The sequence below is a fragment of the Pelobates fuscus genome, chromosome 3 (assembly GCF_036172605.1).
Source record: "Pelobates fuscus isolate aPelFus1 chromosome 3, aPelFus1.pri, whole genome shotgun sequence".
Taxonomy (NCBI): domain Eukaryota; kingdom Metazoa; phylum Chordata; class Amphibia; order Anura; family Pelobatidae; genus Pelobates; species Pelobates fuscus.
In genome coordinates, this window is record NC_086319.1 from 40438396 (window position 1) to 40461984 (window position 23589).

Genomic DNA, 23589 nt, shown 5'->3' on the forward strand with positions numbered 1-23589 from the left:
AATTTTGTTTCCACTGTAATAGAAGAGCAGTTGCCTGCCTGCCAGCTTCTGTGTGAGGTTCACATTGGATACTGTGCCTATTTGCCCAGTGCCACCACTCATATCTGTTTTAACAATTGGTTAAGCTTTAGATTTAAAAGAAATTTTTTTTTCACTATAATAGAAGAGCAGTTAGTTGTCTGCAAGCATCTGTGTTTCAGGCCTACTTCAGCGTGTGCTCTGCAGACCTGTGCCAGCGTGCTTTGACAGTTGCCACTCATATCTTGTGTCTCTATAGCGTGCTTTTACAACCAAAATTTGTTTTTCACTGTTATAGATTGAATAGCAGTTACTTGTCTTCAAGCGGCTCTGTCAGTCCTTCCTTCAGCGTGTGCTCTGCAGAACTGTTCCAGTGCACATTGCCAATCATATCTGGTCTCACAGTAGCTTGCACGCATAGTACCACTAATCCCCCAAAAAATGACAGGCAGAGGCAGGCCACCCCGCAGGGGCCGTCGTGGTCGTGGTGCTGTGATTCCCTTTTGCCCTAGAATAATGCCCAGTTTTCAGAAGCCACGTACCCTGAACTTGAAAAGTTCTGAGGACTTAGTTGACTGGCTAACACAGGACACCCAATCTTGTACAGCCTCCGCTCGGAACCTTGACGCACCATCCTCCTCCAGCTTAGCTTCAGGCACCTCTCAAGATAGCACTCACCCGCCTGCCGCCACCAAAACTAGCACCACAGCCGCTTTACTTGGTATGTCAGAGGAGTTATTCACACACCCGTTTGAAGAAATGAGTGATGCGCAACCATTATTGCTAGAGGATGTAGATAACAGGGATATGTCTCAGGCAGGCAGCATTAAACACATGGAGGTACGGTGTGATGATGATGATGTTGTACCCGCTGCTGCTTCCTTTTCTGAGTTGTCAGATACAAGCGAAGCGGTTGATGATGACGATGCGTCCATGGATGTCACGTGGGTGCCCGCTAGAAGAGAAGAAGAACAGGGCGAAAGTTCAGATGGGGAGACAGAGAGGAGGAGGAGGAGACCAGTTGGAAGCAGGGGGGGGTCGTCGCAAGGAGCTAGTGGCACAGTCAGACAGCATGCATCGGCACCCGGGGTCAGCCCGACAGCACGCCAATCAACGCATGCTGTGTCCACCACCAGAAGGCCGTCATTGCAGAGCTCAGCAGTGTGGCATTTTTTTTGTGTGTCTGCCTCTGACAACAGCGATGCCATTTGCAACCTGTGCCAAAGGAAACTGAGTCGTGGGAGGTCCAACACCCACCTAGGTACAACTGCTTTGCGTAGGCACATGATCTCACATCACAAACGCCTATGGGATCAACACATGAGTACAAGCAGCACGCCTACTCTAAGCCGCCATCCTCCTCCTGGTCCAGCATCTTCAGCCACGTCAACCACTGCTGTCCTTCTTGCCCCCTCTCAACCATCCGCCACTCCGTCTCCCGCCTTGAGCAGTTCCCGCTCATCTGCCCACAGTCATGTGTTTCTGTCAAGGACATGTTTGAGCGTAAGAAGCCAATGTCACCAAGTCACCCCCTTGCCCAGCGTCTGACAGCTGGCTTGTCCGAACTATTAGCCCGCCAGCTTTTACCATACAATCTGGTTGAGTCTGAGGCGTTAAAAAAATTTGTAGCTATTGGGACACCGCAGTGGAAGGTACCCGGCCGGAATTTCTTTTCACAAAAGGCAATCCCCAACTTGTACTCGATTGTGCAAAAGGAAGTCATGGCATGTCTGGCACACAGTGTTGGGGCAAGGGTCCATCTGACCACTGATACCTGGTCTGCAAAGCATGGTCAGGGCAGGTATATTACCTACACTGCGCATTTGGTAAACCTGCTGACGGCTGACAAGCAAAGAATGCGTGGCATTGCAGAGGAGTTTTTGACACCGCCACGAATTGCAGGCAGTCCTGCTGCCACCTCCTCTACTCCTCCTACTCCATCCTCTTCCATAACCTCCTCGGCTGAGTCCTCTTGTGCCGATGCTTCTTGCTCCACATCAACGGCACCCCCCCAGCTCCCCAGGTACTATTCCACATCCCGGATATGGCAGTGTCACGCCGTCTTGGGTTTGACTTGCTTGAAAGCAGAGAGTCACACCGGACAAGCACTCCTGTCCGCCCTGAACGCACAGGTGGAAAAGTGGCTGACTCCGCAGCAACTGGATATCGCCAAAGTGGTGTGTGACAACGGAAAAAATTTGATAGCGGCATTGAAGTTGGGCAAGTTGACACATGTGCCGTGCATGGCACATGTGTGTAATCTGATCATACAACGCTTTGTGCATAAGTACACAGGCTTACAGGACGTCCTGAAGCAGGCCAGGAAGGTGTGTGGCCATTTCAGGCGTTCCTACACGGCCATGGCTCACTTTGCCGATATCCAGCGGCGAAACAACATGCCAGTGAGGCGCTTGATTTGCGACAGCCCTACACGTTGGAATTCAACACTCCTAATGTTCGACCGCCTGCTCCAACAAGAAAAAGCTGTTAATGATAATGAATATTTGTATGACCGGGGTGCTAGGACAGCCTCTGGGGAGCTGGGAATTTTTTTCGCCACGTTACTGGACGCTCATGCGCAATGCCTGTAGGCTCATGCGTCCTTTTGAGGAGGTGACAAACCTAGTCAGTCGCAGTTGTGTGTGTGCGTGTGTATGGCTGTCTGCCTGTGTGTGTGACAGGGTGAAGATTTCTTGCACATGGGTGTGACAGGGTGAAGATTTCTTGCACAGGGCGCCCAAAGGCCTAAGGCTGGCCCTGCGCATGGGTCAGTGGCTCTGCACCAGACTTCCCTCCAATTGATCAAAGTTAAAGGATTTCAAGTGGACTGATTACAATTACAGGGCCTCTAAAGAGTCCTGTATTGTTATTTGTCGTCACTACCTTCCCGCGTCGGGAAGATTTCTTGCACAGGGCGCCCAAAGGCCTAAGGCTGGCTCTGCGCATGGGTCAGTGGCTCTGCACCAGACTTCCCTCCAATTGATCAAAGTTAAAGGATTTCAAGGGGACTGATTACAATTACAGGGCCTCTAAAGAGTCCTGTATTGTTATTTGTCGTCACTACCTTCCCGCGTCGGGAAGATTTCTTGCACAGGGCGCCCAAAGGCCTAAGGCTGGCCCTGCGCATGGGTCAGTGGCTCTGCACCAGACTTCCCTCCAATTGATCAAAGTTAAAGGATTTCAAGTGGACTGATTACAATTACAGGGCCTCTAAAGAGTCCTGTATTGTTATTTGTCGTCACTACCTTCCCGCGTCGGGAAGATTTCTTGCACAGGGCGCCCAAAGGCCTAAGGCTGGCTCTGCGCATGGGTCAGTGGCTCTGCACCAGACTTCCCTCCAATTGATCAAAGTTAAAGGATTTCAAGGGGACTGATTACAATTACAGGGCCTCTAAAGAGTCCTGTATTGTTATTTGTCGTCACTACCTTCCCGCGTCGGGAAGATTTCTTGCACAGGGCGCCCAAAGGCCTAAGGCTGGCCCTGCGCATGGGTCAGTGGCTCTGCACCAGACTTCCCTCCAATTGATCAAAGTTAAAGGATTTCAAGTGGACTGATTACAATTACAGGGCCTCTAAAGAGTCCTGTATTGTTATTTGTCGTCACTACCTTCCCGCGTCGGGAGTGGGTCATTTGCGCCCCTGCTGCCTTCCTTGCATGTGGTAGCTGTTTGTCAGGGATTTGTCAATCCATATCTGCCAAGTGACCCTATGTAGGGGGAACAGTCTCTATTCTGCTCTGTGTCAGTGTGTATCAGGGATCATTAGGATAGGTGTCAATCCATATCTGCCAAGTGACCCTATGTAGGGGGAACAGTCTCTATTCTGCTCTGTGTCAGTGTGTATCAGGGATCATTAGGATAGGTGTCAATCCATATCTGCCAAGTGACCCTATGTAGGGGGAACAGTCTCTATTCTGCTCTGTGTCAGTGTGTATCAGGGATCATTAGGATAGGTGTCAATCCATATCTGCCAAGTGACCCTATGTAGGAGGAACAGTCCCTATTCTGCTCTGTGTCACTGTGTATCAGGGATCATTAGGATAGGTGTCAATTCATATCTGCCAAGTGACCCTATGTAGGAGGAACAGTCCCTATTCTGCTCTGTGTCACTGTGTATCAGGGATCATTAGGATAGGTGTCAATCCATATCTGCCAAGTGACCCTATGTAGGAGGAACAGTCCCTATTCTGCTCTGTGTCACTGTGTATCAGGGATCATTAGGATAGGTGTCAATCCATATCTGCCAAGTGACCCTATGTAGGGGGAACAGTCTCTATTCTGCTCTGTGTCAGTGTGTATCAGGGATCATTAGGATAGGTGTCAATCCATATCTGCCAAGTGACCCTATGTAGGAGGAACAGCCCCTATTCTCAGTGGTGTATCCTGGTTTTGTGCTGCCCTAGGCAGGACAAAACTCAGCCCCCCCCCCCCGCGCCACCCCCACCCAACCTTTACCCCGTCCCACATTCTAAATACACACACACACATTCACTGACAGATACGCATACACTCGCTAACAGAAACACACACACTAACAGACACACTCACACTCAGTAACAGACACACTCACACTCAGTAACAGACACACTCACACTCAGTAACAGACAAACACACGCACTAACAGACACGCACTAACAGACACGCACTAGCAGACACGCACTAGCAGACACGCACACACTAACAGGCAAACACACTAACAGGCAAACACACTAACAGACGCACACACTAACAGACACACACACTAACAGACACACACACTAACAGACACACATACACACACTAACAGACACACATACACACACACTAACAGACACACATACACACACACTAACAGACACACACAATCACACTCACTCACAGACACTCACACTCACTCACATTAACACTTTTTTTTTTTTACTTTAACCCCCCCCCAGCCTCCTTACCTTTGGGAATGCTGGGGGGGGGGGGGGTCATCTTTTTTCCCTGGTGGTCCAGTGGCTGCTGGGCGGTCGGGCGGCACTCTTGGGCGGCTGGCGAGGGAGCACTTCATCTGAGCTGTCTGCTCAGCTCCCTCGCGCGCCGCACAGTGAGGCTGGGAGGCGGAGCCGGAATATGACGTCATATTCCGGCTCCCAGCCTCACTCTGCGGCGCGCGAGGGAGCTGAGCAGACAGCTCAGATGAAGTGCTCCCTCGCCAGCCGCCTGCCAGCGCCGCCCGACCGCCCAGCAGCAGCCCAGCATGTCTGTTAGCCGCAAGGCTAACAAGACATTTGCCTTGGGCATTTGGGGGGTGGCTTTTTTTGCCGCCCCCTAGAAAATGCCGCCCAAGGCAAATGCCTTGTTTGCCTCGCGGCTAATACGCCCCTGCCTATTCTGCTCTGTGTCACTGTGTATCAGGGATCATTAGGATAGGTGTCAATCCATATCTGCCAAGTGACCCTATGTAGGAGGAACAGTCCCTATTCTGCTCTGTGTCACTGTGTATCAGGGATCATTAGGATAGGTGTCAATCCATATCTGCCAAGTGACCCTATGTAGGGGGAACAGTCCCTATTCTGCTCTGTGTCAGTGTGTATCAGGGGTTTTGAGGACAGGTGTCAATCCATATCTGCCAAGTGACCCTATGTAGGGGGAACAGTCTCTATTCTGCTCTGTGTCAGTGTGTATCAGGGATCATTAGGATAGGTGTCAATCCATATCTGCCAAGTGACCCTATGTAGGGGGAACAGTCCCTATTCTGCTCTGTGTCAGTGTGTATCAGGGGTTTTGAGGACAGGTGTCAATCCATATCTGCCAAGTGACCCTATGTAGGGGGAACAGTCTCTATTCTGCTCTGTGTCAGTGTGTATCAGGGCTGGGCTTTGAGGACAGGTGTCAATGTTAGGTGATTTCTGCCCTTTATGGATTAAAAGCAGACTCTGCATCAACTGTGCAATTTTCCATGGGAGTTTTGCCATGGATCCCCCTCTGGCATGCCCATTGAAGTCAATGGCGGTTCGCGCGGTTCGCCGGTTCGCGAACATTTGCGGAAGTTCGCGTTCGCCGTTCGCGAACCGAAAATTCCGGGTTCGCGACAACACTACATATGACATACTGACACATGATTTTTAATGCACCTTGCAAGATCATTAAAGGAACACTATGCCCTATAATTCATACTGCATTAGGAATACAAAACTGTTTTTGAAAGGGTTAATATATCTTCCTATGTGAAGTTGAAGACGTGAGGATGTCCAATGTTGTGAGGACGTCCAGTGTGACAGAGCGTGAGGAGGTTCAGCGTCGTTTCACTGAGTTAAACTCTGGGAAACTGCAGGAAGCGCCTTAAGTGGCTGTCGGGCAGACAGCCAATAGAGGCAGACTTAACCCTGCAATGTAAGCATTGCAGTTTCTCTTATATTACATTGCAGGACTAAGGGGGACAGGGATACTGCATCCAGTTCACTTCAGTGAGATGAAGTAGTATGGGTGCCTATAGTGTCCCTTTAATAAACAAATTGAAAAAACGAGAATAGTCTAATGTTCTCTAGTTACAACTTTTATCAGACTTGACAGTTTCCATTTCACTGCCTGCCTCTGTATTCTTTTTAAGCTAATTTCAAGTCAAGTACAAGTGTTCTCATCTAAACTTTTCTCATTCAATCTGGGCAGTAACTTTTTGAGTCCATTTTCCAAGCTGTATCAAATACTTTAGATAAATCTAAGAAGATCCTATCTGCTTGACACCCTCATGTATACGTTTAATCACTTCCATCTAGAAAACAATTCAAGTGTACCTAGAAAATAGACTTGTGCACAGCAAATACATTTATTTCACTTGAGCATCTTCACCAGAAAATATGTTTTGTGTTGGGAACTTGTTAACAAAAAAAAGATTTGAAAAACTAACTAAAAGGGGCAAAATGGGCCAATCAGTGTACTGCAAAATATATACTTAATATAAATAAACAGTACGCTGACAGTCTCATTGTCTGCCATTTGGTTCACAGATCGAGTAAGAAATAAAATAATAATCAATAGTTAGAAAAGAGAAAAAGCAGCAAATATATGTATATATTCTTTATATATAATATAAATATATATTTTTTCATTAGCCACTTCTCACTTGATCTGTGAATAAACTCAACATTTAGTGACTGTTCTCAAGCCCCCAATTATATTTTTTCCCTATAAATCACGTCTTTTTCTGGCGCCCGCAGGAGGTAGAATTCAGAATCATGAAACAAAAAAAAAAACAAGCATCCATTGCATGGCTTGTAATTCGGCTACACTTCGCCTCAATTCTAATGATCAACCAATCGACCTAAATGAGGATGCATTGCTAATACAAGCCATTAGGATTACAAGCTGGTTATACCTCCTGGTCGTTGTACTTTTAATCCATACATTATACAATACAGTTGCTTAATGCTATTCACCTTTATTTTTCTTGTGAAGAATGCATTTAGGCACATTCCTGCTTCACGCTATACCAGGGGTAGGCAACCTTCGGCAATCCAGATGTTGTGGACTACCTCCCCCATAATGCTCTCACAGCTATAATGCTGGAAAAGCATCATGGGAGGTGTAGTCCAAAACATCTGCAGTGCCAAAGGTTGCCTATCCCTGCACTATACGTTTATATACTGATATGCAGAGACATCATACACACATACAGACATTGGTTTAACAAGCTGGTGTTTTATGAAACCTCATTTCTAAAAATGGCATCAGGTAAAAATGCTTTACTCATTTATTGCATATTAATTTCAGTTATGTACCATCTATGCACATCACTTGAATTAATTATGTACACAATCTATTAAATTAATAAAAATAAGGAGACATATTCACTGGTTCTTCTGGAGCTGACCGTCTGCTCTGTATTCTACCCTAATCTTTTTCCTAAATTAAATGATGACTATGATCATGCATTACACTAACGTGATAAGAACAGCATTTTGTTTACAGAGCTCTGTATTTTTCTTCTCAATACAGCAAGATACTGAAAGGGTTCAAAACCGATAACTAAAAAAAAGCAGGCTGTTTTTTTGTTGTTGAGATAAGAACATATACCACTGTTTAGATCAAATATTTTGTGACCTTCGTCTCTTGCAACCAAGTGGGTAGTCCTCCCCCGGAATATACAAAGAAATATAAACGAAGAGTTCGACCACTGCAGGCAAATTTCCCCACTGCTATTTCTTCTAAAATAATTCCAAATTTTATTAATCCATTATAAAAATATCTATAAAATAATGGTGAAATAAATGCTCCAACCGTGTTGCTGCCAGCACAAGTCTACGCATTTCGTGCTGTCAAAGCACTTTCTCAAGATCTTGCAAACTAAACTTGCAATTCTGCTCAGATATAGCCGCTTTTTATACACATACACAGAACAGGGAAAATCAATGGTCACGCTGCCTGTGCGGTAAGTAATAATATGTCTATTTATTGCCGTTTTTGTATTAAGGTTTAATATATACATAGTATATACACATACAAATCTGCCTGTTTTCATATGGTGTCATACTATGCAATATTGCGTAGGTGCAGCTTGGGACATGCATTCTGCCTGAGATTAATGGGAGTTATACTCTCAAGCTGCAGCTGACATAGAAACATAGAATGTGACGGCAGATAAGAACCATTCGGCCCATCTAGTCTGCCCAATTTTCTAAATACTTTCATTAGTCCCTGGCCTTATCTTATAGCTAGGATAGCCTTATGCCTATCCCACGCATGCTTAAACTTCTTTACTGTGTTAACCTCTACCACTTCAGCTGGAAGGCTATTCCATGCATCCACTACCCTCTCAGTAAAGTAATACTTCCTGATATTATTTTTAAACCTTTGCCCCTCTAATTTAAGACTATGTCCTCTTGCTGTGGTAGTTTTTCTTCTTTTAAATATAGTCTCCTCCTTTACTGTGTTGGTTTCCTTTTATGTATTTAAATGTTTCTATCATATCCCCCATGTCTCGTCTTTCCTTCAAGCTATACATGTTAAGATCCTTTAACCTTTCTTGGTAAGTTTTATCCTGCAATCCTGACAAAGTTATATTCCCTCTCCTGTTATTGGTATGCCAGGTGAGGTACTGGAGAAAGCCAATGACCATTTAGTGATGAAAGCATGGATGCCCAAAAGGCTGATTCCCAGGTGTTTTGGAAATTCAACATTCTATAGGCTGGAAATGCATCTTGGGAGTTGGAGCTTTGCAACGTCTGGGGATCGCCCTTTAAGGAACCCCTGCACTACAATATGAGAGTAAAACACAAATGAAAAACAAGTGTACACTGAGGCAAAGTTCTTGCATCACTACAGCTAATGTAGTTACTGCCACTTTGGTGCGCATAAGTGTTGTTTGTGCAAAATGTTCCAGGAATAATACTGTTCAAACAGCAATTTCCCCACCAAAATGGTCTCTGCCTCTGATCTATTTTAGTCTTGTACAGCATACAATCTTACTTCAACCGATTAGATCCATAACCCTCTAACTGCAGTCAGTGTGATAGATGGCAACCTATATAGAACATGCTTCCTCGCATATACTGGTATCAGTGGTTCAGATCACATTTGGTCGGTTATTTAGCAAACAAAGAATTGTGATAAATTGACATTCAGATTGTAAAATGTAGGTAAAAATAGCACACTTAGAGAAATTCTCCATCTAATTTCTATTTGTTTAGCTTTGCTATTTTGTGCTCATTTTCTCAATTTTGTTGCCAGTTCACAACAATTCACAGTTTGACCAACAAACCGTCTTTTGGGGATTGCTAACCAAACTGTGATTGAGAGCAGAGCAATCCTTTCCCTGAAAGTGTCAAATCCCCATTCATTTACACTAGTTAATGCTACTGGAGTATTAAAAGCTCAGTGGATGTTGGTAAAAAGCTCACTTATCTCCAATTAATCTCCATGTCAAGGAGACTTTGCTGCCAATAATGCCTCAGACACTCATACATGCTTAGACAACTTCAGTCCAGACCAGTCTAGAAGACAACCACTAGAGGTTGTCTTAACCCTGCAATGTAAGCATTCCAGTTTTTCTGAAACGGCAATGTTTTAAATTACAGGGTTAAGGGGACAGGGGCAAGCACCCAGACCGCTTCAATGAGACAAAGTGGTCTGGGTGCCTATACTGTCCCTTTAAGCTAACTTGCATGTTATGCTCTGGCTGTTCCCCCGAAAAATAAATCAATAAAAGCTAAATCTGCAGCTAAGTTTTACTTGGCTATTAGGTCATGCTAAATTGTCGCAAGTGACAGTTTTGCTTTAAGGCAGAAAGAAATGAAAACATAACTGGTTTGAATATGTTGAAAAATATTTCCAATTAGACTATTTTGCTCAAAATATGCAATTAACGGATAAACTGTTCTACACAGTTCCTGGTTTCGTTAATTAAACCCCATGGATTTTAATTTGTTCTTCAATTTGAGCAGAGCTATTTTATGCGTGGCGTTTTAAAGGTTATCTGAGGACTGGTCCAGAAATCGCTGACACGTTCAATATAAACAAATTGGGTCATATTGCTGAATCTCTCTGAGCAAACTAGCCTTAAAATAAATTCATATTGAAAGATAAATCTGGTTCTGCAGGTACACATACTTACAGAGAGTTTATGTGTTAGGTCCCTGACCTGTTTGTGAAACAAAGACGAAACAAAATTTTACCCAGATCAGCAAAGCAGCTGTTGAAAATACAGCTGCCTCTCGAGTTCTGGCCATGACCCCATATGGCCATTTTGACAAATTATCTTCTCAGTAAGAACGCAACAGAATGTGTTTGATTCTCTCCTGAACTTTAATGTTTAACTATAAACCAAGGTGTATGACTTCACTGTGTCATGGTGCATATTTGCTTGGAATCACCTTTTTCCAGATTGTTATTTAAACAACTTGTTGATGCAGATTTCACTTTTTTTTTTCCTTCAAGGTGATCAAAACAAAAAGAAAATAAGAAACTTATACTATTTACTTTTGCATCGATTTCTCTGGGTTATAGGATGATTGGTCCATATATGTATTTACAAGATCTGATGATTAATAGTGTTTCACCATGAGCCTACAAGCTTATCTGTAGGCTGCATTTTCTTATGGTTTGAAGTGTGAACCAAAAGCTGTCTGGATGATTGGATGCTGAATATTGTGGTATGATGTGAATGTCCCCGTGGGCCAAGTCCCAAGCAGATTCTCCTGAAAATAATTATTTTAATGGAAGACTTAGGCCTTTGACTTTATGGCATTAGTCCTTAGAGGATGGTAATGTAAGATACAGCTGGTGCAGTGACAGAAGGCACTAACTATTTATCCAAACCTCTTGTCTTGTCATGTCTGTCAAAAGAGGGAAGGATTAATGGGAGCCTGAAATCCTCAAGTTAGAGTGCTCCCTAAAGTTGGACTTGACCATCCATTGTGGTTTGTCTTTGACATGGTCAACTTGCACAGTGCTGTTTTTTGGTTGAGCATTAAAACATCAAGCATAAAGGGCTCATCCAACTTGGGCTTCAATTAAAAAAACATAAATTAGGTGCCTCCTATATATTCTGCTTTCGGGGCTTATTGTACAGTAGCTGCATGAGCCAATGCCTTTCAGCATTTCCACATAACCAGCATGGAACACCATCGCTCTCAAAAGATGCACCAACCAGAGTTAAATAATTTTATAGACAATTGCCATATTGATATTTCTTTGCAAAAAACATTACATGGTTACAGATGTGGGAGAATTTGACTTCTCAGAGGCAAGGAAATTGTATGTATAGTTGCTGAAGAACAATAGTTTGGCATACCAGTTTTTTTTTTAGATTGATACCACATCAACCACTGTAGTGACAACTTCAAATTCTCAGTGAGCCGGAAATTGGTGGATGTTATACTCATGGAAAGGCATTGCTGTTTGTGGCTTACATCCTAATATCATCTCCATTCCCTTTACTAATATGCCAGGATAGGAACTGCGGAGAGACAATATCACTGTCTCACTCTTAAGTCCTCTCCCAGCCTATCAATATCAAGAGAAGGACTTAAATGAACACTATGATGTTAGGAATACAAACCCTAGTTCTATATAGGCCCCCCTCCCCTGTGCCATTGACATACGTGAAATAAAAGGTTTACATGTTTTTCCAGCACTGAGGCTCCCTCAGCACTGCTCAGCTCTATGCCTTCCACAGTTTAATGGAGGAGCTATGACCTCCTCTTTGATGGCTCAATCCAAGCATTAAGATCTGAATTGCATGCACAGTGAATGTTGAACGCCCAATCAAGCTTTTCCATAGCAAAGCATTGTATTTAATGTTTTCCTATGGGCTATCCGCATTTTGTGACTGAGTTTTAAGCCTCTCCAGTGGCTGTCAGTATGACAGCCACCAAAGGTGGGTTCATCCCTACGTTGTAAACATTGCAGTTTCTAAAAACTGGACAGAGTCACTGCAACCTCAGTGAAGTGGTCTGGGTGACTATAGTGTCCCCTTAAATTATAGCAGACTGGAGACTGTGCTGTCAATCACATAATATATTCTGTTTTTCTGTTCCTTAAGGAATAAAAGATAAATAGAAAAGGCTTCCTTATTTTAAATTTTCGAGTGCAGTATCCTCATACATACTAATTTTTAATGTAACAAATATATTTAAAATAAACACAATGTACAGTACCTCTTCTATATAATCTCTCTCTCTCTCTCTCTCATCCTATGAAGATAACAATACAGTATAATAAAGTATTTCCTACCTATCCCAACCTTCCTTTTAATTTTAGTTATAAATGTAACTCTCAATGAGACTAGAACTGTTGGACAAGAGATGTAGTTTCAATGTGAATTACTAAGCAAAGTAGTTACACTCTTTCTAACCACCCAGGTAGCATCTTCACAGGTTTTCTGAATTGAATCCCAAAGTTCGTCATCAAACAAGTTAATAAAGGGGTCTAAGTTCTGGAAGAATACATTGGTAAAGATAAGATCCATGAATTAAGCCAATCTATTCAAAAGGTGTTCTAGCTAGAAGTACAGCTTGAATGAGGGCTCTGAATGGATCCATTGATGGAATATTGTTTTCCTGGCCACAGTAGAAGTCATCTCTGTGAATTTGTGGGTTTGGAAGCACACCAAATGTGGATCCTTCTAGGCTAGGGTAAGCAAGTGTTTAGTTCTTTTCAAGGAAGATAAGTACTGATTACCTACCTCCAGAATTGATGTGTCCCTCTACTAAAGGCAGTGAGTATATCTGTTCTTCCCTTTCATACTTGGGCCCTAAATTAGAATCTTGAATTTCAGATCTGTGTTGCTTTTAGGGGAGTTGTAGGCTTGATGAGATTTTTGCCTACGCATTTCTTGATATGTAGTTGATGTAGTTTATATGTAGCAATTTACATTTGCCATCAGTATGCCACTTACATCAACACATCGGTGAGAATGTTGTTCACTGTTTAACACTTTAGTCTAAGGAAGAATTGTCCTAAAATTATTACATAAATGGAATGCATTTCATTTTTTGATGAATGATGTCACCAACCAAGCAGTAAGGGATGTGAAACCATGATACGTCTATTGAGATGGCAGATAGATCATAAGTGATATATAAATATAAAATTGGCCAGGTGAATATTTGTGCTAATCAGCGGTGTCTAAAAAAAAGTACAACATATGGTGTTTCCATATAATGATTTTTTTTTTTTTTTTAGCACAGAGACCCATGGCTAAGCAATGACCAGGAAATTGCATTTCACAGATAAAGGGCTGACAACCAGACCCTTTCACCTCTTTTGCTCTTGATTCTCTTAATCACTATTGTCATTACAAAATGTTTATAACACACTGTTTTAAAACCAGCAAATATCTTGTGCTGCTATTTTTATTTATATTATATTATTTATATTATTATATATAATTATATAGATGATTTATAGCTCACCTGGATCTTCTTAAAATGGACACTATAGTCACCAAAATAAATTTAGTTCTTTTTTTGTGTGTAGATCATGCTTCTGAAGTTTCACTGCTCAAATCTCTCCCATTTAAGAGTTAAATTATTTTTTTACTGTTCATGCAGCTCTAGCCATACCTCCTTAGGCTGTGACTGACACAGCATACATTAAAGCAAAAATGGTTTCATTTTCAATCAGATGTAACTAGTTTTAAAAGATGTTATCTCCTGCTCTGTAAATTGAACTTACAGTACATCCAGTAGACTCCTGCAGGGTTTAGCAAGCCATTAACAGAGCAGTAGATAAGAAATTCTACATTAAACAGACTGTGCAATCAACAAAGTGTAAAAAATTAGCTGACTCTTTACAGGAAGTGTTTAGGAAGGCTGTGTAAGTCACATGCATAAACAAAGTGATGTAACTCCTAATTGACAGATAATTCAGCATTGAGACTATAATGGCATGATCTATACACCAAAACTGCTTCATTAAGCTAAAGTTGTTTTGGTGACTATAGAGTCCCTTTAAGACACAGGTGTAAATCACAATCATCAAGCATATCAAACATTCTTTTTACTTATTTCTGTTGGTGCACAATGGGATATTATGTCTCATGCAATACATCCTTTTTAGTCCCAGCAGGTCAATGTCACACATTCAGGCATCAAGTTATACATGGGGCACTCTGTCAGCTGGAGGTACATGTAATAGATCTCTGGTCACAGATTAGTTACAGCAAAAGCTGAAATTGAGGAATGTTATATATAATTGCAGGAACGTTGACAAACATCTATGCTTGCCCATACCATTGTGCTACAATCACTGATGTTGTCAGGTTACGAGAGCAATTAGGGAGAAACCCATGGGGTCTTTGGGGCCACAGATCAATTCTCCCAGCATGCCCTTTCTACATGGGGATCAATGTCTAATGATCTTTGCAGATGACCAAACACACAAAAGACAACTGTAGCTTAGCACAGCTCTGCCATGATGACATTGAGCTTTGTAATACAGAGTGGTAAATTTTGTTTCTCCATCTTATGCTTACCTCTTCCCAAGACCTGCTTTCCTGGAGACAGCATCTAGATAAGTGGCTGATAGACCACCTCTGTATTCTCTCTCGCAATCCTCATGCACTGGCTATATACCCCTTACAGAGTCATATTTCAATAACATATAGCCTATCTCTATGAAGTCCATATACCTTCTCCTTGATGTCCGTTTTCCTTCTTTCCTTCATTTCTCTCTTTTCCAACTTTCTAACATTCTTCTTTGTAATTTTTGGCTATTACTTTAAAAGTCTATACATGAATGTATGGATTGGCTTTTTATATATATATAGCGTCTTAACATTGAGTGATTTATCTCTGCCTCAATATATAGTGTTCATCTTTAAATAAAAATTACCAAAATAGTAATTTCAGAATAGTAATGATCAATAACCGTATATAGATACATACATACACACACACACATACATACATACATACACACACATACACACACATATATATATATATATATATATATATATATATATATTATATATATAATAGAAATGTACGTAGAGCATGTTACAATGTCTGATCATACACTGCAACTAAGTCCCCATTTTTTTTTTTACCAATGCCAGGTGTTATTTAAAACTTCTTGTACCTTATCTATTTATTGTCTATCAGTCTCCAGCAGCACCCTTATAAATATAAATGTTAAGGTGAGTGCCTTCTCTCTGTTCTAGGTATAATATAACATATTCTAATATAATTATAATAATACCATTTAATTTAGGACATTTTACTCGCCTTAGCAATTATGTACAAAGTATTACAATTTTTTCACATTTATTAATATGTATTCATACTATATGATGTATTATTTATACGTTCATGATATCAAAAGAGAGCTCTATTTATTGAAAAAAATAAAAATAAATAATAAAACCTCTATATAAGTGCACTGAATTAGAAAGTAGTAAATTAATCATGAACAACAACGAAAAAATACAAACTAGCGTTAACACATAAGTGATTGCAGCACTAAAAACCATGGTCATTAAGATGTTAAGCACATTAAACACTGTGATGAAGCCACAGATAATATGATAATATCTTCTATCTTCATTATACAATCTTCAATAAACAGACAGTCTTTAAGAAGGATAATTATATTGCATTTTTCATTCTAATTTGGTAGATGCTAGATGCTTAAGGCCATGCATCTAGAAAGTTTCAGCAACTGTGCATTTTTCAGCCATTATATAAAATGATCTAAAAAAATATAAAATGTAATTCTTGTGTTTTTTTTTCATATTACAAATAAATCAAAATCAACTAACCTTCAATGACCGAACCAGGTAGCGGGTGCCTCCAATTTACGGATATCATAATGCTATGATTTTTGCATGCATTCTGAGATTGCACATCCAGTGAATTGGAGACTATTAAAGAAGGGTGGGAGGGGCGTTATCAAAGAGGTGCTTCTGACGCAATGAGTGTCTCTATTGACACTTGGGAAGGCATAGCTAAATAGGGGATGTGTCGACCTGATAAACAGAATGCACAAGTAACAGCTAAAACTGTAATAAAATACCCCAAATATCTTCTTAGAAACCAAATGAAAGTTTTCTAAAATATCAGTTACCTGAATCTATCCCTCGCATAATATGCATATATGTATAATTGCAGAAGAGGATAGCATTCCAGGGACTTTTATCATTGTCCTGATGAAAGTTTCACATAGAAACTGAAATGTTGCTTTTTTATAGATACCTTTTGAATAAAAGGTAAGTTTTATTTATTTTGAATACTAAGTCTCTAGAGTGCTATCCTTTTCTGCAATTTTGTATGTTATGCTGAGAAGCACTAGGCAAGTGAAATTATACCCTTGAGTACAATAGTACAAGTATAGCAGTTTATATATAAATATATATATTTATTTATTTTTTAACATTTTTTTTAGCAGAAACCAATTTTGTGTGTATTAGATTCAATTATAATGGTTATATTTTACGTACTGATCTGAATGACTTAGAATTCTAGTTATAGAACATTAAAAGAGCAGAATCTCATACACCATTGATATGGCTGTTTTAGGTAAATTATTTGTCTACATGACTACTTTAAAGACCATAAGAAAATGCCCAGTGTTTTTTTATTTTTATAATTTGAGAAGAAGGATGCATCATCGCTCTCCAGGGAGATATTTATCTCACTGTATGAAAATGTGTTTTTTTATTTTAGAATTACTCATTACAATACTTGACAATGAGAAAATTGATAATGAAAGATGCAGGAGATCCATGATAGACTTTACATATAAGAAGTGGTTCCCAGTACAGTTCTCAAAGCCCATCAGCAATCTGGGATCTACACATTCCCCAATTCTGTTCCATCATGCGTACTCAGAAAATATGGACTATTCGAGTGTCTTGGGGACTAGATTTGTAAACACCTATCTAAAGAATAGAATTACTGGGAGCGGGGCTCAGGTAAACATACAGAAAGGAACATATAACCGCAGACCAGTTAACATAATAAAAACAAATCAATGGTTTAATATACTTACAGTCATCAAGACGATTTGACACTTAATTAGAATGTTTGTCAACTGTTTACCTGTCTACATAAAATTATTACCCATTGAGACTGACGTTGTGTTGGTCATTTATATCTTGTATCTATAGCACATTGTTATCGGCATAATTATATTAAAGGACATACAATATTGACAGCAGTGTATTTCTAAACGGCTGAACTGCGGTTTTCCAGATGCAATGGCTGCACTACCTGGGTGTCAGACAGGAGATTAACACTGACATGATTTAATCTGATAATTTATTGTTGGAAAGTTTAATGATACTGTGGGTGCTATAAACTCTCTATTGTATGAGACAGACAAGTGCTCTTCACCACCACAACAGTACAAAGTAGCTAATAGACTTGGGCATGGCAAAATAAATTTTGTTCAGCCGCATTGAGTCATGCGAAAAAAATATTTTGTTTGAGTGGTTCAAGGATTCATACATAGGGTATTTTATTGTCTATCAATTGCTCAATGCAACCTTTCTGTCCTTGTATGTTAAATAATATTTACTGTAATTGTTCCTTAGTCTAATAGATTTTATACCTAGCTATATTAAAGCTCAGTGATTGTATCAAAATTTTATTTTCACTCATTGTATAATTCGTTAATCCGGGTCCTAAATAAGCAAATTGTCAAATATATAAATAAATTAGTATTTTATTGTAATGATGCTGTAAATTGATTTTGCAACTTGTCTACCATAACTGTCACATTGTAAACATACATTTAAATTGAGCGTTGAGCAATGATCTCAGTAGGAAACAGATATTGCTGAGTGTACACCTTGCGTTTTGTTGTGTGAGTAAGCAATGGAAATGTTTGTTCAACTGTTCACACAGCTGGCTAGCTGATTCTGAGTCTTCGAGTCAGCTGGAAGTCATTTTGTACATGTGGCATCTCTGTTCTGACATAGGTGCTTTTGGCAAGTGATCCGTACTTTAATTACAGTGGGAGTCCTATTCATGGAAGGGATGGCATATTTATTGGAACGGACTGTGGCCAATGGTGATGACGCATTGGATCATTTTATAATCTAGATTCAACATGTAGCTAATTTCATTACCGAGGAATGCAAAGTATTCTATTTGTTTTTAAGCTGGATGGAAAACAGGTGCGATAGGTGGATGGGGACTAGGAAGTTTGTGCCCTTCTTTTACAATGTGATTATAAAAACATTTATCTTTGTAGTGGCGCAGAGCCAAGAATATACTAACATAATATGCAATGGTATTTTCTTATTTATTTCTTAATCTGTTGGAATGTCATTAATGTTTATTCACAAATATTGATATTACCCCTTCCTATGCATTGGCCATAGGACAGATAAGTGAAGCTAACAGACTCTTTTTATAATGCATAAAGTGCTTTACCTTTGTCTGACAAGTATCTAACATGGGTCTCATGCTAAGACAATGACATTTTTGCTACTAGACAGTCTAAATGTTAACATTTCAGTTTACTCCTTTCAGTGTAGGGGGTATGGTACCGAATGTAATTTAATGTTGATGCTTGTTGATGTATGTATGTGCCAGTCATACAATGTGCAGTGAAAAATATCAATAGTAAAGCCAAATACACAGGTTACTGTACAGATATGTTATATATTAGAGGGACACGGCAAAAATACAACAAAAACAAAAAAAATCACTGTTGAATACATATACCCCTAATGAAAACATGCATGCATTTCATTATGCATTTCTCTAGGGGTATCTAAAAAACAACAGATCTCAGGTCTGCAGATTTTGCAAGCCCTCCCATTCTAACCCCGCCCAGACTTTCTGTGGCTGTCCAATCACAGACTTCCCAATGCAGCTCAATGAGAAGTCTTTGCAAGGCAGGTGCTCTGAGCAATTGCTGCCTCTTGAGTATAGCTGCACTGAGCTTAACAAACCAGGAAGTAACAGGACCGATTATTTGCTTGAAAGGTGAGGGGTGGCGGGTGGTTGGGGGGCAGAGGGGTAATAAGGTTTATTCATTAAAGAGTACATTCCTATTGAAATCTTAACTTTTTGTAAAATGGAAAAAGAGGACACAATTTTCACACATAAAGCACTTCAGCAAGTTAAAGTGTTTTAGGGGTTCCAAATGTCCTTTTAATCTATATTTAGAATTCTTAGCATACTAAAGGTACAAAGTGATTTTGGTTTATACTTACAATGATTTTACTTTTGTCAGTCAGGATCATGCAAACACATTTCATTGTAACATGAACAGTAATAATCTTTAATGATGATCATCTAGGGGAAACTCCCACCCTATCAGAGTAAAATGCTCTCCCCGGCCTTTCCCACATCCTATAATCCCAGTTCCAGTACCAGTACTTTATTTAGTATACCGCTGTAATGAACCTCTTGTATTTCGTTTACTCCTTTCGTTCGCACAGTCCCGAAATGCTAGAGACGTAAGTGATTATAGCCCGTTCACATAGTACGCTAGTTCGGACTCTCCCGAAATACTAAGATCGTGGGAAAAATCAATCGGTTCACCTTTTGCATACCCAAACATCAGTCGAGACTTGATGAAGGGTAAAACTGTAATGTTTTATTCTGGCCAAATGGCCCACTTATTTACACAGACCCACAGCATGGGTCTCAAGCAAAGACATAGTAAAACAAAGTAAAACACGCCCAAAACACTCCCACAGCCCTCAAATTGTCTGGGAGATAATTTAGTGTACTTTGCTTAAACTAATTATCTCCCAGGCACTAGAGGTACAAAGTATAAAACATATAATACCCAAAAATATATATAACACATATAGGAACCCCCACAAATATTATATCCCCGGATAGCCTGGATCTGAGCACCCAACACAACCAAATAGCGCTCAGATCCAACGAACACAACCAAATTGCCACCAGGGTAAAGTTTTGACCAACCTCACACGTGGTGTCTGACCAAGTCAGTTTCAGAGAATCAGGGGTAGCAGTCGGTCACTTTTAGGAGTTCCCAAACAAACTAAAAGTCAAACGGTTCCCCTGGCTCATAGGTAGCGATTGTTCTACTTGTTTGTGCGAACAATCCTACCAAACAGTGCTCTCCTGGCTTGTCGTGGAAAGAAGCAGGTGTTCATACCAAATCACGATGTTCACAGGGTCGAGTGCCCACTTTACAGTTCCAGACACTCGTTGATCAGGTACTGCTACCTGATTTTGGGAGACAAGATTTTTCCAGCACACGTGTTGTTCGGTTATACGAACGGTGGCCACACAGTGAGAGCACTTAAGTTTGTGGTTTTCTTTGAAGTTAAATGAGCCAGGGGGTTGGCCAATGTTTGGTAGAGTAGTCTGCCAAATGCAGAGGAAAAAAATTACTGGGGCAAAGAAATATGGGGTTTTGTCACAACCGCATTACGAAAAGAAACTAGCACAATACTAATTTTTCATAGAGCACCGCAAGTATGGAACAACCTCCCAGACTACAATTAAACCTTTCTCCACAATCAAATCCTTTAAGAGATCCTTGCCAACATATCTCAGTGACGAAACGCGTTGGATATCACATCTTGGACTTTTTATATTATTTACTATTTCAGTCTATTGTTATTATAGTCCACTTTTGATTTTATTTAATTTTATTACTTTTTATGCATCTCTACTCTGGGATTTCTTTCCATTTCCAGCTGGAGTCCTGGTCATCACTTTAATGTGGAGATATGCTGTTTTACTACTGATCCGTTGCAAGTGCAATCTGTGTGAATACATTTTGTTATTTTTACCATCTGCACTATTCCTTTTTCTCTTTTATTCATGAGCCTAAGAAGAAATCACTTTATCGTGTAAATGAACGAGTTTGGAATTCTCCTTTTATACATCCTGTGGGATAACCATCCATTTCTACTGCTATCCAGTTCCATTCATACATCTGGTCTCTGGTTTGGACAGTACCACTGAGAGGGTGACAGGCGTGATCATTACTTCTTTTTTGTAAGTTTTCTACCACGTGCGCTACTTATCTTGTTCTTTCATACTTCACCATATTTTGTATTTTGTCATTTTGTAGATCACACGTTCATTATCAGCCATATCCAGGTTGTATTGTTCTGTACCACCCTCTATTAGTGTATACTACCCTTCGGGTTATATACACGTTTTTTGCATGTATTTTGTATAGTGTTTGTGAGGTACACTTTTTTGGGGGAGTGTTCTCTAGTGTGCTATGTAGTAGGCATATTCTTTTGTATCTATATTTCTTACCTGTTTGTGTTAAATATATATTTATATATGTATTTAAATATAACTTTGTATTTTTAATATTATACTGCTCATTTTAATATTACTTTGTGTTTGTAATATTATGCAGTACCCTATTGTAACAGTGCAGTGTTTGTGTTTCAAGCAGTTGCTCACAGTAAAGGTGAGTGACACATTATTATATAGTAAATGTTGTCGTTTTTTTATCTTCTGGTCATGCCCTACTTATTGTAATAACCTAACCCGTTTGGAAGTAGTATACTCATAAACATGGGTGACTAGTTACTTTGTCTAGTCAAAACTAATAAAACCCTTTCTTAAAGTTACATGTAAGTTAAAGAATAGGCTCTAGATGAACATGCTAGAGCTTTCTGCCATCGACAAAGTTATACAAATGTGAAAAGTATTTGTTTTCTCATGTAGCATGGGAATAAGCAGTAAAGTAGATTAAACTATTTTATCACTCCATCTCAACTGTTTGTTTATACTGTTTGTTTTGTCTTTTTCTCCTTTAGGAACTATAATATTATAATCAGGACACATATAGACAGACATATTGTGGGTTATAACCGAATAGCACAGAAGACAGGTTGCACCAATTAAGATTAAGAACAAAGCATTAAAAGTACTAAAACAAAATATTAGATACAATAGAGTAAAAAGCAGATACAATAGGTTCTTAATTATAGTCCTAATTTTTCTTCTAATGGCCCGTGTTCTTATTTAGTCTACTCCGTCCTCAATGGATGTAAATGTAGATAAAAGAAGGAGAGAGGAATACTGATAGTGTAGTATTTGATATACTGGGTTAATGACAGACAACAAAGTGTTGTTACAGTTGTCTGCCATCAACCCAGTATATCACATACTACACCAGGGTTAGGCAATCTTCAGCACTTCAGATGTTTTGAACTACATCTCCCTTGATGCTTTGCCATCATTTTGACTCCAAGAACATCATGGCAGGTGTAGTCCCCAACATCTAGAGTGCTGAAGGTTTCTTACCCCTGTACTACACTATCAGTATTTCTCTCTTTCTTTCTTCTATCGAAACATGCAGTACATCCAATGATTCATGGAGTAGTTTACATAAGTACTCAGGCTATTAAAAGAAAATGTGAACTATTATTAAAATGTATTGTATTTTTACTCTAATTTTATCTAATATTTAACTTTAATAGTTTGTTTTAAATTGGTACAACCTGTCTTCTGTACTACATGTTTATAACCTGCTGGGGCACAGAGGGGTCCCCATATATTCAGTGATTGCTGCCTACGGTTTACCTCCTCTAGAACTTTCAGCGCTTGTCCCATTTTTTGCTATTCTTGTGTCCACATTGTGAATTATACATCAAAATGATGGCATTACTCTTTCTCTCCAATATTATGAAGCTTTCATATTTTGCTTCTTATTTTGCTGTTTTTTGTACCAGAATATTTCTTCTTGTGCTTGCCCCATCATACTGTTCTCATGTTATCATCTTTTTTTACTTTTTTGGACCAAATATTTGTCGCTGAGTATGTATAAAAGAAGTTGAATTTTGTATGCCTTTTTTTTTGTCATATTTTACATCTCTATCATTGCGGCAGATTTTTAAGAGGCAGATAAGAGTAATGTTGGAGGAACACATGCATGGGAAAAAACCCACAAAAATATATAAAAGTATGGAAAGGTTACACATTAAAAATGGCACAGATGGAAAATGATGACACAAAAGATTTTATTTATATAAAATGGCATGAACGGAGAGTTAGAAAGCAAACTTTTTACATAACTCCCAATTGGTCTGATTCTTATCTCACACATTTTAATGAACGGGTTTTCATTTGATTTAAATGAAATAAAATTCTGCTTGACAATCAGCACTGCCATTTTTACCTGTTACAATATAAAAGATCTGCCTTAA

The 23589-nt window shown here is 39.8% G+C and overlaps 1 protein-coding gene across 3 annotated transcripts in view; it reads right to left on the minus strand.

Annotated features, from left to right (window-relative positions):
* SLC38A4 (solute carrier family 38 member 4) overlaps positions 1 to 23589 on the minus strand; it is a 91001-nt gene that overhangs the window by 38267 nt on the left and 29145 nt on the right. Inside the window, exon 1 of one of the 3 annotated variants that reach the window (XM_063446956.1) lies at positions 16240 to 16297. The exons of the other annotated variants lie outside the window; for them this stretch is intronic. The gene's annotated coding sequence lies outside the window, so the exon portion shown is untranslated. Of the gene's footprint in view, positions 1 to 16239; positions 16298 to 23589 lie in introns of those variants that run through there. 3 annotated transcript variants of the gene reach the window in all.